The sequence below is a fragment of the Schistocerca gregaria genome, chromosome 6 (assembly GCF_023897955.1).
Source record: "Schistocerca gregaria isolate iqSchGreg1 chromosome 6, iqSchGreg1.2, whole genome shotgun sequence".
In the NCBI taxonomy this organism is placed as follows: Eukaryota; Metazoa; Arthropoda; class Insecta; order Orthoptera; family Acrididae; genus Schistocerca; species Schistocerca gregaria.
Genome location: NC_064925.1, coordinates 71,208,476 through 71,223,878, shown reverse-complemented (window position 1 = coordinate 71,223,878; position 15,403 = coordinate 71,208,476). Strand labels below are relative to the sequence as shown.

The following is a 15,403-nucleotide window of genomic DNA, read 5'->3' as shown; positions in this document are numbered from 1 at the left end:
CCCGACAAGTGACAGTACGTATTTTAAAGCCCTCCCACATTTTTAACAAAATTCCTTGAGCATGCAAACATCTATCACGCAAAAGAAAAACTCAGAAGACATCTGATGAATCTCCTAGACACAATAACATAATAGATCAAAGATTTGTAAATTTAGTTATTTGTGTGTGTCATGGACAATAGTAGTTAAATTAACAACATATTTTATTTTTTGTATTTATCTAGACCAAGCACCATATAAAAAATTAAAACGTGATGCCTAGTTTCAGTTGACTAAGCAACAATCTCACTGATGGTAAAATGTGTGTCAGCATATAGTGCATTTAAACCCTGCTAAGTCTATACACCGTGGGTCCCACATTTGTTAGGACAGCTTGTATGAAATTCCAAACTGCAATGCTGTCTTGTGGCAAGCTGCAGTGATATAATCCCTGGAGTTTCAGAAACAGTGTGAATACAATCGCAGTGCCAGTGTTGCTACAGCAGGCATTCTGGCTGTGAATGTAACAAAACATGTCTGACATCAAGATTTCTTGAATTTTCCAGCTTTTTTGGGCACCAATTCATTAAATTCGATCCAAATACCAAAAGGCAGGTTCCTGGTTGCTCATCCACTATGACAACCCAGCCCACAAAGCAAAGATTGTGTACAAGTTTTTGACCACCAAATAGATCGGTCCTGGCTCACCTATCGTATTCACCAGATTTGGCCCCAGCCAACATCTGGCTTTTCCCCAACTTAAAGTTGGCACTGAAAGGACACAGTTATGATTGAGTTAAGGACATATAAGACAAGTTTACTGCAGTACTGAATACAACTGCAAAAAAGGACTACAGTGACTGTTTCATAACACTTTTAAAATGATTTCAGTTGTGTTTTGATCCAGGGGGAGAATATTTTGAATAAACACAGTGATTTTGTGATTACTTTTATTTTCCATTTTAAGTCCTAAAAGAACTGGGGCATGATGTTTACACAGCTGGGAGCTATTTATGAGAATGGAGGTGACTATCAGATACAACATCACAACTGCGTTCGTTACAAGTGCAACATGTCAGGCTGTTTACAAATGTAATACATTGTTTTCAGTGAAAAACATGAGAATATGTTTTCCATTTACATTGTTTTTCAAGTGACAACATTGTCCATTATAGGCTGTACAATATTCAACTTTATTTATTAATGGTCTACTCAGAAATTTTAATCATTATCAAGTAACTTACGAACATACCAAATCACAGATACGATGAAACATGAAACATAATGTACTGAACAGTAAACCCCATATCATTTTGTGATCAAACATTAAAATTATTCTCATGGTGTGTTCACAGACAAGCTGAAGTACAAAATAGTTGTCCTGAAGTGTATCAATGGTATATGAAATATTTTATTATACTACAGGTTCCCCCCCCCCTCCCCCCCCCCCTCCCCCCCCCCCTCTACACACACACACACACACACACACACACACACACACACACACACACACACAAAGTTGCCCCAGGAGCGAACTAAATTATTTACGAGGTTGTCTCTTGCATTATTCTTACATTACCCCTTAGTTAATTTTTAATGTTAATTTTATTGTCTACTTGATTCTTCACATCATTTTTAAGAGGTCAAAGGTTTTTCACAGCTCAATACTTAAATCTTTTCTGTGCTACACAAAGGCTGAAAGACGGATAACTTACGCCACTGCTTCTATTTGTATTAAATTTATGAATTTTATTATGGCTTTCAAACTGTGGTAAGATGTTAACAACAAACTTCATTAACGTGTAAATGTAATATGCACCTGTTATCAGTGTGTCCAACTGTTGGAAGAGATTCTAGGTGGACACTAAACACTAACCTTCTTATATGCCTCTGTGTAATGGACTTTCATTGCCATTGAAGAATAGCATCAGAATATAATGCCACTAGATATTCAATGAAACTGAGAAAAGGAAGTAACCTGTTTCACAGTTTCATCTCCAAAGTTTGCTATTATCTGTAGTGTAAAAGCTGCATAGCTTAGCCCTTTGTATCCAAAACAATATCAAAATGAAATTAATTTTAAAATTATTCACAAGCCTTTATTAATCACAGAAAGCAAAAAATATAAGAAGAAGAAGAAATTGGCGAAAGGAAACAATTGCTTTACAGAGGTGATTGCCCCCTTGGAATATAAATGTAAAATTTTTCACAAAATTAATCTGTATCATAGTAAGCAATGAACATACGATGAAAGTGGCAAAAGAAACAATCAGCTGTTTTAGAGATGTAGTTTCACTTTGGAACCACTGGGACATACAGTTTTGAGCCTCTCATCACTTCATGTGATATATCTGAAAGCCAATGTGCACTTTTCCTAAACAGAAACCCACACCTCAAAACTTCAATGAACTCATAATGCCTAAAACAAATTACAGTTCTAAATACGAAGCAAAAATGGGTCTAAAATTTAATTTTGTATCCAAAATAGATACTGTCCAGTGGTTTAATTTTGATAATACAAAAGCAGTAATCCAAACCTAAGTTTAAGTCACAATAGCTTAGATGTACTTACATTCACTGCTAACGATCTCCTCAACATGGCGAAAGGAGGAGAGACAGTAGAAGGTGGTTTCAGACAGAAACCACGGGGCTCAAAGGGTTAAATGTTAAAATCTAAACATGACTTCCAGGTCAGTGTCAATATAAACTCCGAAGAGATTGGAATATTATATTTCATTGACTGATTCTTTCTCATGCAAAGGCAAATGTCTCCTTGTGTGTGTGTGTGTGTGTGTGTGTGTGTGTGTGTGTGTGTGTGCGCGCGCACGCGCGCGAGTGTATACCTGTCCTTTTTTCCGCTTAAGGTAAGTCTTTCCGCTTCCGGGATTGGAATGACTCCTTACCCTCTCCCTTAAAACCCACATCCTTTCGTCTTTCCCTCTTTCCTGAAGAAGCAACCTTCGGTTGCGAAAGCTAGAAATTCTGTGTGTGTGTGTGTGTGTGTGTGTGTGTGTGTGTGTGTGTGTGTGTGTGTTTTATTTATTGTGCCTATCTGTCAGCGCTTTCCCGCTTGGTAAGTCTTGGAATCTTTGTTTTTAATATATATAAAAAATAGAAAGAAACTTCCACATGGGAAAAATATATTAAAAAGGAAAGGGAAAGACGAAAGGATGTGGGTTTTAAGGGAGAGGATACGGAGTCATTCCAATCCCGGGAGCAGAAAGACTTACCTTAGGGGGAAAAAAGGACAGGTGTACACTCGCACACACACACACACACATATCCATCCGCACATACACAGACACAAGCAGACATTTGTAAAGGCAAAGAGTTCGGGCCGAGATGTCAGTCGATGCGGAAGTACAGAGGCAAAGAAGTTGTTGAATGACAGGTGAGGTATGAGCAGCGGCAACTTGAACTTAGCGGAGGTTGAGGCCTGGCGGATATCGAGAAGAGAGGATATACTGAAGGGCAAGTTCCCATCTCCGGAGTTCGGATAGGTTGGTGTTGGTGGGAAGTATCCAGATAACCCGGAAGGTGTAACACTGTGCCAAGATGTGCTGGCCGTGCACCAAGGCATGTTTAGCCACAGGGTGATCCTCATTACCAACAAACACTGTCTGCCTGTATCCATTCATGTGAATGGACAGTTTGCTGCTGGTCATTCCCACATAGAAAGCCTCACAGTGTAGGCAGGTCAGTTGGTAAATCGCGTGGGTGCTTTCACACGTAGCTCTGCCTTTGATCGTGTACACCTTCTGGGTTACAGTACTGGAGTAGGTGGTGGTCGGAGGGTGCATGGGGTTTTACACCGAGGGGCGGTTACAAGGGTAGGAGCCAGAGGGTAGGGAAGGTGGTTTGGAGATTTCATAGGGATGAACGAAGAGGTTACGAAGGTTAGGTGGACGGCGGAAAGACACTCTTGGTGGAGTGGGGAGGATTTCATGAAGGATGGATCTCATTTCGGGGCAGGATTTTAGGAAGTCGTATCCCTGCTGGGGAGCCTCATTCAGAGTCTGATCCAGTCCCGGGAAGTATCCTGTCACAAGTGGGGCACTATTGGGGTTGTTCTGTGAGAGGTTCTGGGTTTGAGGGGATGAGTAAGTGGCTCTCGTTATCTGCTTTTGTACCAGGTTGGGAGGGTAGTTGCGGGATGTGAAAGCTGTTTTCAGGTTGTTGGTGTAATGGTTCAGGGATTCAGGACTGGAGCAAATTCGTTTGCCACGAAGGCCTAGGCTGTAGGGAAGGGACCGCTTGATATGGAATGGGTGGCAGCTGTCATAATGGAGGTACTGTTGCTTGTTGGCGGGTTTGATGTGGACGGATGTGTAAAGCTGGCCATTGGGGAGACTTCCAGAAGGAATTTAAGGAAAAATACTGGTCCGCTAGTGCGCAGGAAAAACTAATATCCGATTTGTGGAACCCGAAGTATTACAATAATACGTGGTTAACAATGACAAAGTATTTCAAATGGCATTTAACACAGGCGAAGTACTTAGATAAGCCAATGGAAGAAAAGGGGTTAGTTCGAATTTTAATCAGACGCTTACCTATCTATGCTAGAAGAGACATCTTGTGTAGCAGCTGGAAAACAGTAGAAGAATTGCTGTCCTTTGTGGACGCACTTAAGCCCTTAAATAAGGACTGCCACGAGAGCGTACACCAAAGTGAAAATCAGAATTACAAATGAAATAGTAATAATAATTTTTTTTAAAAATGAGGCCAACTTAGTTAGAGTACACCAGTGCAATAGAAATAATGGCTATGATAATTATCAGAAGAAGCATCCACCTTCGAACTTAGGTCCAGTAAATTCGCAGGAATTTGTGCCAAGAGCACAAAGTAGTAACATAGTACCCCGATTTGGTAAGCAACCAGTGATTACTAATAATGAGGAAAACGCAGTGCTATCTGGATCCAAGGCCAGGGCCCAGGTCGTAGAGATACACCAGGAGGCCTGGTGCATAATAAGTATGTTAATTTCACGCACAAAATACCTACAAAAGAATGGTTGTTACTGGGAGAACCAAGCTTGACTACTAGCAATCCACAACTAATAATAGCAGTAACCGTGGAGACTTCTGAAGTTAACATATTTATAGACTCAGGAAGTGAGGTGTCACTCATTTCTATCACATTCTTTAACACATTGCAGACTAAACATCACTTACTTCTGTTACCAATAACTGGACATTACATAGTTGGTGTAACTGGTACAAAAAGTAAGGTTGTGAAACATGAAACCCAAGTGAACTTCCACATCAGAAATATCAGATTTCATCAAACACTTTTAGCCTAATAGTAGAAAATATTAATAGGGATGTTTTATTTGGCCTAGATTGGTTATTATAATGTAACGTCGTATTGAATTTCGAGGAAAATCTTTGCTTTGGTTAAGATGACAGTAAATGTTGGATACCGTTTGTAACCGATAATTACATTGCAAGACAAAGAACTGAATGTCAATGTTTATGATTAACTGCTACTGCACGATTATCACCAGAGATCGATAATGTAAATCACTTATCATATCGAGCTGACATACAAAACCATGGAAATGAATCTCTAATATTAACCAGTGAACTAAAACTAGATTTATATACAATTCTAATGGAACATGAAGTAGTATTTTCCGATCATTCCGGTAATATCAGTGATTACAGATGTAAGGTTAAAATCAAAGATGAAACTCCATTTTTCTGTAAGCCATACCCAATACTGGTAAATTTGAAAGAGGCAGTTAAGGAGGAAATTGACAAAAGATTGACAACAATATAATAGAACATAGTTCTAGCATCATAAATAACCATTTTGTAGTGGTAAAAAAGGCTACAGGAGGTGTGCAATTAGTGCTAGACGCGCATACATTGAATAAGCATATAGAACAGAATGAGACAGACCAATTAACATCAATGAATTATTATTCAAGTTTAAAAAAGCAAAGTTTTTTAGCATGATGGACCTGATGGCGGGATATTTGCAAATTAGGCTACCTCCTGAATCGAAGAAGTATACAGCGTTTCTGTTCGATGGTAAATCATATCATTTCATGTGTTACCGTTCAGACCAAATATCTCAGTATCCATATTTATATGTGCCCTGGATGGTACATTAGGAAGAGATTTATTGAACGATTTAATAATATATGTAGGTGATATCATCATAATCTCAGCTACATGGGAAGAACATTGTCTAACCTTGAGAAAAAGGTATTACAGTGAAAGTGTATAAATTGCATTTTGCATGACAGGAGCTTAAGTTTCTAGGGCATATTGTAGGGGTACATGCAATTAGACTGGATCTGGAGTGCATAAAAGCTATTAAAGAATGTCTACCCCCTAGAAACGTAAGACAGTTGAAGGGATTCATAGGAATGGCTGGATACTAACGACGGTATATACGAGGTCAAGGACTGAACGACCCAAGAATTTTACATTTATTAAAAAAGTGAATACTGTGGGTTTGGGATCAAGATGCAAATGATGCGTTTGAAAATGTACAAAGAGCACTGGTAGAATCACCCATATTACATCATCCAAGTACTGGTGAGCCATTTAAAATTTCAACCGATGCACCTGATTATGGTATCACAGCAGAACATTTTCAAGGAAGGTGGGATGTACATAATGTAAATCATAGGTCCATAGCTTTTGCTACCCATAGTCTTAATAAACACAAATTAAACTACACAGCTACTGAAAAAGAACTCAAAAATGGTTCAAATGGCTCTGAGCACTATGGAACTTAACATCTATGGTCATCAGTCCCCTAGAACTTAGAACTACTTAAACCTAACTAACCTAAGGACATCACACAACACCCAGTCATCACGAGGCAGAGAAAATCCCTGGCCCCACCAGGAATCGAACCCGGGCGTGGGAAGCGAGAACACTACCGCACGACCACGAGCTGCGGACTGAGGAAGAACTATTGGCAATAGTATGGAGTACCCAAAAATTCCAAACATTAGTATGGGAGTCAGAAACCCATGTCTATACTGATCATCAAGCTCTATCTTTAATGAGTAATCAGTTGTTACATAGCAGATTAATAAGATGGATGTTGCTCCTACAGGAATATGACATTAGGATACAGTATGTAAAAGGTTCTGAGAAAATTGTACTGGATGCTTTGTCTATGTTACCTGTAGGCATGGAAGAGTTAAAACGGATGGAGGGACCCGGTGTAATTTTTGCAATTAATTTTATGACAGTAGAATATCCACACACCAGGGTACAAGAGATGGCCCAAAGAATAATAGAAAACATCCATCATAATCCCTATATTTTACAGAAATGTTTGCTATGTTTATCAGGAATTCATTAGCTCCTAATCAAGCAGGAAAGTGGAAAATTATAGGGCATACTTTGTTTTGGAGAGACAGTATAACATCACAACTTCAATGCATTTGCATTCCGAAGTTAATGGAAGACGAAATTCTGTGGTATATTCATACAGGATACGGACACTTTGGAACAAAAGCTAGAACATAATGTAGCATCTTTGATTACGACTTGTGAAATCTGTCAGAAGGTAAAAGAGAGTAACACTCATGCTAAATACAAAATGTATCCAATTATTCCTAAATCGTTACAGAATCTTACAGCACCAGATTTTTTTGGACCAGTTCCTAAAGGAAAAGGAGGAGTGTCAGACATTTTAGTCATCATAGAGTGCTGGTCAAAATACGTTAAATTATATCCTATCAAAAGAGCAAATACATGGACAGCTATACACTGTTTACAGCATTACTTTCTAGAGGTGGGAAAACCAAAAAGATTTTTCGCAGGTAATGGACCACAATTTGTCAGAAACAAATTTAAAGAATTTCTATTCGTCAAGTATTAATATCCAACTATAACCGATCTTCGAATCCATATGAACGAGTTATGAATGAAATTGGGAAATTATGCCACCTACTGCCCTGAAAAACATACTTTATGGACAACAAAAATTAAAGACTTTGAACTTATTTTGAATGAATTACCATATTTATCAACTGGATTAACACCTATGAAAGTAATAGGCAAACCCGTTGTACGAGAACCTCTCATTAAATGTTTTACTTGGCCTGGACAACTTACTGTCACCTACAAACTGAATCAGGAAACAGTTTCTAGAAATTTAGTTGAAAAGGCACAACAAAAAATGAGTAAGCATAATGAGAAAGCTGTAGAACCGCAGTACAAGGTCGATGATCTAGTCCTTGTGAAACAGCATCTTCAGAGCTCTGCCCTCAAGAACGAGAGACTTTTTTCCAAAAGTATGAAGGACTATGCCGGGTTCAAACGGTAATCCATTCCAAGACATTATTTTTAGTGAATACTAGGACTGGGTCAGAAAAAGGAAAATGCAATGTAAAGGACATAAAGTTGTAAATCTCCCAGGGACGTTACCATTCTGTGTTAACGGGCGAAGTGACGAGCATTAGATCTCGAGTTGTTTTCGGTGTTTCTTCTGTAATAAAATTGTCCTGCACCGAATTCCTCCAACTTCTTACACTATTCTATCATCCCCAGCTTAGAGGTTATTAGAGAAACATACCAGCGAGAAACTGTGATTATGTCACCCAAAATTGCTCCTGGTATGTGACTGAGTCATCCTTGGTTGTTTGAGGGTTGTGCCCGCTAGGAATCTTGACTGCACCTTCCTCTGTTATTCCAGGGGTGCCCCTACCTGTTCTTATGACTCGTCCCGGCTCGCCCCAACTTATCCTGACTTTACTACGGGGCAGCATGAGGTGGGAACTGGTACGCGCATTATTCCGGAAATAAGATAGTTAAATCTGCCTAGCCAGTCACTCTCTCCTGTGGTTTCAATTGTAATGTCGACAGCAACAGATGCACATTATTTTTGCCTAAATTAGTCCTTGTAAGTAACCTCTTCCCCAGTTTTCTGTGGAAATCTGTGGGCAGAAGTCTGGGTGAAATCGAGGTCATTAAATTTGTATATTCTATTAATATGAATCAGAATTACAATGATTCCAAAAATAGTTTTCTTAAAAGCTGCCTGGTAATCCTTTTCTTTGTCACATAGTTTTATTAAGTAGGGAGAACCATACCTAGCACATAACTTTCAAAATAGGTGACTAGGAAGGCATGGAACATTCGAAGAGGTAGATTATGATTCAGAGTCACCTGCTGCCACTGACTTTTTGCCTCAGCAGTCTATATCCATTGTGTCTCAACAGTCTGGAGAGATCCAGGTCCTCAGTGGATGCCAGAATCTCCACCCCATCCTCAGCCGCAGAGTTTGTAGGTAGAGGTGGTGTGGGTGCCATTGCAATTTCCTTGGTCTTAGGGGTTTTCTTTTTGGATTTTTCTCACTGCTCCTTGGGTTTCCCTGGCTCGGAGGACTTCACTGAATCAGTCTCTGGGACCGAGAATGAGCGTGAAGCCCTATGACCAGCTGGTTTTGGACTCTTCAGTCACTGCCGAGTGTCATCATTCCCAGTAGCAGAAACCTGAGAAGGGAGTGACCCAAGGGACCCCTTCCTGGTGAGAAGAGCCAAAGAAGACTTACGCTGACTGGTGTCCCTGATGTCTGGGAAAGAGGGGGGGGGGGGGGCGCAGTGCTCCCAAGGTAGGTGGTGCAGGAGTAACAGGGTAGCAAGGGGGAGGTAGGGGGTTGGGGGGGGGGGAAAGTCCCCCAACCAGCAAGGGGTCAGATGTAGCCTTCTGGCTATGAGAGCCAACTGTAATACGCGGAACTGATGGGACGACAACTGTTCTCGTAGCAGCGGCGTATGAGGTCACAGCCATATGATGTAGGTGCTCAAATTTCCTCTTAGCCTCAGTGTAGGTCAGTCCACCCAGAGTCTTACATTCCATGATTTTCGTCTCTTTCTGTAAAATCCTGCTGTTTGGCGAGCAATGTGAATGATGTTCTCCACAGCTGACACAGATGAGAGGCGGGGCACATGGATTATTGGGATGAGATGGACACCCACAATCTTGACATGTGATGCTGGAAGTACAGCAGGAAGACATATGGCCGAACTTCCAGCACTTAAAGCACTGCATCAGGGGAGGAATATATGGCTTGACGTCACAGTGGTAGACCATCACCTTGACCTTCTCAGGTGATGTGTCACCATCAAAGGCCAAGACAAAGGCATTGGTGGTAACCTGGTTATCCCTCGGACCCCAATGGACGTGCCGGATGAAATGAATGCCTCGCCGCTCTATATTGGCATGCAGCCCTTCGTCAGACTGCAAAAGAAGGTCCATGTGGAATATAATACCCTGGACCATATTTGAGCTCTTATGTGGTGTGATGGTAACAGAAACATCCCCCAACTTGCCAGAAGCGAGTAATGACCGTGACTGGGCAGAGGATGCCGTTTTTATCAAAACTGACCCAGAGTTCATTTTGGACAATCCTTCCACCTCCCCAAACTTGTCCTCCAAATTTTCCACAAAAACTGAGGCTTCATGGACATGAAAGGTCCCCCATCAACTCCCGTACATACGAGGTACCAAGGCGAATAAGCTTCACTGCCATCCTTAGCCTGGCGTTCCTCCCATGGTGTGGCCAGGGAGAGGAATGACTTGGGGTTATATTTCTTAGCATTAAAGTTAGACTTTGCCTGCTTAGAGACTGCTGGCAGCGGACCACCAGCAAGAGATGCCTTAGTATGCTTCATGGTGTGTCATCCACCCTGATGCCACCCACTCCGACCAGGGAGCCTCCCCACGAGCACCACCCAGCTGCAGCAAAGACCACCAGGCAGGATGGCCATTGCCAAGAGTCCTGATGCTCCCAGGGTGATAGGCATCTACTCCTTAGCATACATGGTGAGCTAATGGTGCAGGCATCGGCAGAATGATCCCTGTATAGTGAGGGGGATACAACCAATAGGGTACATGATGGTCTCACCACAACAGACTGGCTACCGTGTTGGATATGAGATGCAAACAATTCCATGGTCATTGTCGGCACAGAAAACGACACTGCAGAGTGGGTGGAGGAAAACACGCCCAGGAAAGTCTCCTCGCCCAAGAGATGGAGGATGAGCAGGACTACAATTCCACGACAAGAAAGATTAACAATGCATGATAGACATGATGCACCATGTAAGGCGCTCTTCTCCAATTGGCTCACTCTTTGGGAAAATTTTGTAAAATGGTCATACCCTACAGGGGACACGCACATAGAGGCTGAAAGGTGAGACTCCTTTTAGTCACCCCTTATGACTGGCAGGAACATCTCGGGCCTATTCTAACCCTCAGGGCCACCGGGGCCACAGAACAGACACATTACCTGTTTTTCCCCAGAATCTGAACTCGCTCCATCCCAACTTACAGTTCACTAAGGAAGTGGAAAGGAAGGCACCTTATCATTCCTGGATGTCATAGTCAGAAGAAAAGCTGATTGTACACTGGGACACAGTATCTATCACAAATCAACTCATACGGAGCTATATTCGCAGGCCACAAGTTGTCATCATCCTGCGCAATGGTGCAGTGTCCTACGCTCTTTGGTGTATACAGCACATATAGTCTCAGATGCCATAAGTCTATATGGTGAGCTATAACACCTGAGGTATTCCAACAGAATGGCTATTCCAATAGGTAGATACACCATGCATTCTGTTCCAAGCGAACTCGAAGCAGGGAGTAAATGAAGATGCGGAGGCACGTACTGCAACAGCATTCTTGCCCTATTTTCGCTGCATATCTTCGAGAATAGAAAGGATCCTCAGATAGCACAACATGAAGTGTGCTTTTCGGCCACAAGCAAAACTGAGGAATTTATTGTACACGGTCAACGACAACCTTGGCCTTAGGAAATATGGTGTGTATAAAATCCCATGCAAATGTGGAAAATCTTATATTGGACAGACCTGCTGATCCATAAAAGAATGTTGCATCGAACACCATTGTCATACACGCCTATGGCAACCTGATAAATCAGCAGTAACAGAGCTTTGCCTGGACACGGGACATCATATGCTTTATGCACGACGTAAATTTTATCCTCAGTGTCATCTTTCTGGGACTCTGTTGTTAAGGAGGCCATACATATCTGTGCGGAAGACAATCTTATTTACAGGGATGCAGGTTTTCAACTAAGCCCCACCTGGACTCCAGCACTGGATGCCAATAAATCAAAACAGGGAAAAAAAGAACTTCAAATTTATCACATGACGCAATGCGCTTCTGAGATTTAGTTCAGCCTTTAACCGCAGGACTGTCCGGCGGCACAGTCATTGCCCATAGCTCAAGCGCAGATGGCCTTTCCGCGGCTCCTAGTAGGGGGCACCAGGATCGCTGCTTTCCTCCAACTACGAGTGTCTTCCCATGCACACGTACTGCTTGCTCCCAGCACGATAAATTTCGATGCCACCATGCAATTATCACCAGTCGCGCCTTGCAGCAGTGACAACAACAGCTACCATCACCTGATGATTTTGAGCAGTTGCGAGTTACACAATACAATCCGGCAGCAAACCCGAGAAGCATATTTGCAACAGATCTGCTGGGAAATCGTGAAAAGTCACTTTGTTTCGGGCTATTAAAGCTAAACTCATGACAAAAAATTCAGTTTCAGTACTAAAAGCGAGCTGTAATTTCTCACTTTCATTGGTTAACTGAAACTGTCCTCACATTGGCTACATGATCTGATGCAATACCAAGCAATGAGCAGTCCTGTGTGGTACTCAGTTAGAGCTTATAGGCAAAACAAGCAGATTCGAAAAAAGACAATGATTGGAAGAAAATATAGATAAGCATGAGTAGGACTTCTGCACCGAGGCTTCTGTACAAACTTAATCATCTATGTAAATAGTTCATCTGTCCTGCAAATTGAGACACATGACCATTTTTATCTGTTATCAATATCAATATTCTGGAATTTCTTGTCCAAGACTTCTGAGAATGAGAAAAAAAATTTTTTTTCATATATTATAATTACTAATTGAAATTTTTAGATTTTTTCCTTTTCTTGTAGTGTGACACCTTGCTTCTTGCCAAATTTGAAGTTTCCAGGTCAACGGGAAGTACCCAATAAGTTTTGACGGGCGAGTTTGCGAGTATCAAAATACACGACATAAGTGACTGCATCTTGTGCCTGTCGTGACTTAAAAGCTTAAAGTTTTTACACTGTGAAGGGACCATAAAGCTTAGCAAGGGCACAAATTTCAACTTGATATGTCTATCTGGTCCTGACAAAAGGGTTCTTAATAATTGGACAGACATATGGGCAACAAAGTGAGGTTACAAGGGTAGCTTGCCAGTTGAGGTAAGGAACCATAAAAAAGTAAGAGCGAATAAAGAAGTCCATGTGATGATGAAAATGACATTTAGAAATGAAAAAAAAGTAGCAACTGTCAAAGAATTTAAACCATGACCTTCTATTCATTACGACTGAAACTTTACCCATGCGCTACACCACCACTTTTTTGTTATAGCTCTTCACCTATTCCTTGATAGTGCATATATCGTCACCATCATTGAGTGTGTGTTGTTTTTGGTGCAGGTCTCATGTCTGATGAAATGCAATGTATAAGGGCCAGGCTCATGTTTTGGAATCCAAATGCACATCAAGACGGAAAACTAGACAAGGAATTGGAAGTGAACTGGCCATTTGTTGAGGCAGTCTAGCAATGGCAAACTGTTCGGATGTGACGTTGAGCACCCTGATTGGAGAAAACCAGTATCAACTAATAAGTAATTTTAATCAGACTACAGTATCGGATAGAACGATCGAAATAGCGTGTGGTGTAGCAAGCAATTAAGCCCATTCTCTCAGGTTTTATAGCATGTTTGGCAACTAATTCTTAATTCGGAGTGACCTGCTCTTCCTTTTCACCTTTTCAGCTTTCCACACATATCTGTCTCTCCTCCCTGAGGAAGGAACTATTTGTTCTCAAAGCAAGGTAGAATCTCATTTTTACTTCTACAAGTGTCTACATATTTTGCCTCCTGAAGGTACATACTGGACAGCAATTCAGTCTCGTAATTTATTAGACTGCAAGATTTAAGACACAAAGGAATTGCAGACATTGGCTGCAAGTGAGTGGGGAAGTTGAACACTGGGGCTACAGTCAAGATCAGGGCCAGCAGCAGCCACGGTGAAGCTTATCTTACAAATCATAAGTTGGCAACATGTCAGATTCACGTAGCCAATGGGATGACACTTACAAATTACCAATGACAAGCCAGATCACAGGCAATGTATTGTTAGTGCCATAACTGAAACCACTGTCTTGTTTTCTGTTTTTCGGTGCATTAGGGAGTTTAGAAAGAGGTATTCTGTGATTAATTCAGCAAATGGTATGAAATGCAGTGGTTTAAAAGATTTGATCTACTTCCCCCATGATTTAAATCAAAAACACTGATCCATCTACTTCCTCCCATGATTTAATTAAAAAAAACATTGATGCACTTAGTGTGTTCGAGCAGATAAACTAGCAACACAGAGCAGAGAAACATTTCATGGTTTTTCCATTACATTACTGGTTTCGACATTGTCCTTACATTTATAATCTCGTTTACAGCAATGTTTCAATTTCTCTTCTGAATGTATTCAAAACACAGCATTTGTTTGCTGCTCTCTCTTTGGCTGCGTACCAGCTGACACCTTTTATGTCATCATATCTCACAGCACATGCTGACAACATTCGTGTGTGACACACATAAGCATGCCACTGGACCTATTCTAGACTTTTAGCAAATATCTGTACTGGACCAGTATTCCAATCCAGATCTCCTCCTTACTAGGCAGATGTTCTGGCCACTAAGCCATTCGGACATAGTGGTCATCTCTACTGCATGGACTACACTAGCACATCTCCCATCAAACCCAAATTCTCAATTTATCTACACACTATGAATGTAGTGTCCCTTGCCCATTGATTTAAATCAGTGCCCACTCACAGACAATGCATCTTAATTCATAATGGCTGCTGGATCAAAATGGTGTCTTTTCTGTCGGAAATGTCTGAAGAAAAGACATTTTATAATGCAAACAAATGTTACACTTTAATTAACTGCCATGCCCCAATCAATGTACAGACAGAAAAAAATTAGACTTCTAGAAACAACTGGAAGACAAAATAAGTAAAATCCCAAAGAAAATGTCAAACTCAATAAAAATAATTAATGGAAAATCTTATATAAAGATGTGAAACAAATACTAACAAAGAGATAGAGGGGCTGGCCAGTACTTACCTCAGTCAGTACAGCCAATAGATACACAAAAAACAACCGAAAATTTAAGTTCCTAGCTTTCGGAATAAATGTTTCTTCATCAGGGAGGAGAGAGGGGAAAGAATGAGAAGAAAGGAAAGTGGATTTAGTTAGTCACAACCCAGGTTATGAAGCAACAGGGAAAGGAAAACAGGGAGGGTAGCAAGGATGGAGGCATGGTTGTCAGAGGGAAGCCAAAGATATTCTACTGTAGGTACTGTGCCAGCTTCAAA

At 41.1% G+C, this 15,403-nt stretch overlaps 1 protein-coding gene across 2 annotated transcripts in view; it reads right to left on the bottom strand.

Annotated features, from left to right (window-relative positions):
• LOC126279045 (poly [ADP-ribose] polymerase tankyrase) overlaps positions 1–15,403 on the bottom strand; it is a 287,326-nt gene that overhangs the window by 247,193 nt on the left and 24,730 nt on the right. The gene's annotated exons all lie outside the window — the stretch shown is intronic.